Here is a 3333-nt window from a genome sequence, read left to right as displayed (position 1 = left end):
GCAAAAGGTATGTATTACTAAGCAGTTCTTGTTATGGTGTGCTCTTAACAATTATTGATTGATCCTTATCTGGGCTTTAGTGTCTCCTGTGGGGTGATCTGAACTCCTTCCATGACCCCATTCCCTCTCAAATTCAAAGCCTCTTCTGTAATCATTACTGCTGTGTGTATATATACATATGTATATATATGCACATTTTATATTATTTTATGAGAGACAGCAGCTTAGAGCTTAAAGGCATCTCCATAAAACTAATGTAGCATGTTTGTACTTCAAGTTACTCTTAGTCAAATGTGGCTAGATAACCATTTATCTCAAGATGCTGTGCTGTAGATTAAGAAAGTCACTACAGTGATATGCTTAGATTATCAGAAGTATATAAGGTAACTTTCTGGGACATAAGTTCCTTCTTTGACTGGAGCCAGGTTTCAGCCTTTTCCCTTTTCAAACATGAGATTTCTGGGGAAATTCCAGTCCCATGGACACTGTTGTTTTCATATTCTGATATTCAAATGGAAGGTACACAAATCTGTTCATAACATCATTATTAACACCAGCCCAAAAATGAGGAACAAGCTAAGTTCATTAGTAATCGATCAACAACAAAATTGTCAAGCCATTATTGATCTTAATGACACTGTTTAGACAAAGGTTTAGAGACAAAACAAGGTCCTATTTTTCAAAACCTTAATACAGGACCTAAGATTGAACTTGTTAGTACGGAACATGAAGTAAAACGCATTGATTGCCATGCTGAAGACTTTATGTGTTCCTTTTTTAAATTGAGGATTTTTTTTTCAAATTTCACACACAAGTATTCATTTCATATTATTTATAACCCTCTCTCCCTGCAAACTCCTCCCATGTCTCTCATTCCATCTCAGATTCAAAGCCTTTTCTTCTTTAATCATTACTGTTATGTAATATACACATACCCTGTATATTATGTTATGAGAGACAATAGTAGCATAGAACATAAATGTCCCAAAAGAACTAGGTGACAGTGCATCTCAGTTCCATCACTTGTTAACTAATGAGACTTCATGCACTAATGTAGCATATTTGTACTTTAAGTTACTTTTTCTGTTGCATAAGATTAGATTAGTGTGCTTCCCACAGTGCTGTGCTGTATGGTAGGGAAGTTACTGCAGTGAGATGCTTAGAGAAGCACATCTGGTGCAGAGTTATTATTATAAATCATTTGGTAAAGCAATGGGAAGTCATTAGTAGAGTTTGTACTTAAGTTTTTCTTTTCTTTTTTTATTGGATATTGTCTGTATTTACATTTCAGATATCATGCCCTTTTCCTCAGTCCCCTCCCTCTCCCCCTCCCATTGCCTCCATGAAGATGCTCCCTCTCCCAACCACCCTCTCCTAACCACCCTCTCCTATCTTAGCACCTTGGCATTCCCCTACATTGGGAAAAGGAGACTTAGCTGGACTAAAGTCCTTTCCTCTCAATGATGCCAGAGAACTCTATTTTCTGCTGCACATGCACCTGAGGCCATGGGTCTCTTTGAGAGAACTCATTAGTTGGTGATTTAGTCCCTGGGAGCTGTAGATAATCTTTAGGTTGGAAGTTACGTAACTAGACTGAGATTTTCAAGCCAACTATGTACACATTGCTTACCATGTGGAAAGAGATGGCATGAGGCACAGAGTAAATTCAAAAGAGATATGAAGAAGCTATTAATCCTCCACCACCAGCAACACTGAGAAAGAATATAAAAAACTATTGTAATAGTCCAAGATATGCCAAAAATATTAACACATTTGGATGCGTTTACATTAAAAAGTGTATGTATGTGTGTGTGTGTGTGTGTGTGTGTGTGTGTTTGTGTATCCTTAAAATAACTAGATGGACTGGAGGAAACAATAAATGAAGGTTTTTAGTACAAATTGAAAAGATGTAGAAATTATCCATTTTGATACTTCCAATTTTTTGGTGTGTGTAGTGAATGAGTTCATGTAAGTGTAAGGACATGCATGCTATGCACATGTATGTTGGCCAGAGATTGATGGAAGGTATCTTGAATTATTGCTTTCCACCTTGTCATTTGAGATAGGGTCTCTCTCTGAACCCAGAGCTCACCAGTTAGTCTAGACTGCCTATGCATTGAAGTTTGGGATCTGCCTATCTCTGCTCTCTATCTCATTTACTTACATGACTATGTCCAGCTTTGACTTGTGTGCTGGAGATGTAGACTCAGATCTACATTCTTGTACATCAAGCCCTTTGCTGAGCCCTCTCCTGCACCCCCATTTTGCTTTTATTTTGAAAATCAAGGGCATATGGGGGATGAAGGGAAATATATTTATGGCAGACAATATAGCTTTGTACTTATGAAAATTAAATGAATTTGTACATGTAGTAACGTTTTGAATACTACTATGGGCTAATTTAACCTTGCATATTGTATATTTATTACATACCTAATCTACTGTGAGACATTTTTCACCTATAATTACTACTTGCTCAGGAGCAAGTACAGATAAAATATGAGTCAGATTTACATAGGGATGTTATGTTCTTATTTTATTTTATTGAGAATAAATTCTTCATAAAATACACAATACCACAGTTTTCTCTCCCTCTACTCCTCCTAGCTACTCCTAAACTCTCCTTTTTCCCAGATCCACATCCCCTCTGTTTTTTCTTTCAAAAAGTACAAGCCTCCTTATTTTTAAGTTATGATCAAACAAACAAGGGCACCTGAGTTTGCAGTATGGTAAGGCTATCTTAATAATATAATGTTGGAAATAAGGCATAATCTGGCTCATGAATTGGGAAAGGAAATAGAAGTGCATGAACTAAAAGTTTTTGCAAGCTGGAAAATGGTGACTGGCTAAACTTAAAAACACAATCTGGAATGGAAGTAGATTGGTAGAAGTCGAGTTTGTGCTCTTAACTCTGCATAGGTGCCTCATTGTCTTTGTGTACTAAATTTAAAGTAAATGAGGGCTCAGGAGGTCCTGAAGGGTCAGCATCCCACTTTCTGAGGTGTGAAATGGTTTAGAGGGATAGGAGGCACCATTCCATTCACTGTAAACAACTTATTAGATACTCAGTCAAAGGAAGATAAACCATACTCTCTGGAGGTGTAATTCAACTACAGTGGTGGAGACCAACATCTACCCACTCCTCCCACAGTTATAATGACAAACCAACATATGATCCCACTAAAATGCTTTTTGGGGAACCAATGAGTTTATCCAACTTACTTACAGATCATGAGTAAGGGTTTATTGACTGAATACTGGTAACCCCAAAACAGCCACATTGGAAAGTCTTCACATAGAACAAATAATCACTTCACTATAGATAAATAGATG

This window comes from Micromys minutus (genome assembly GCF_963924665.1).
Source record: "Micromys minutus genome assembly, chromosome: X".
In the NCBI taxonomy this organism is placed as follows: Eukaryota; Metazoa; Chordata; class Mammalia; order Rodentia; family Muridae; genus Micromys; species Micromys minutus.
This window is presented reverse-complemented; position numbering follows the sequence as displayed.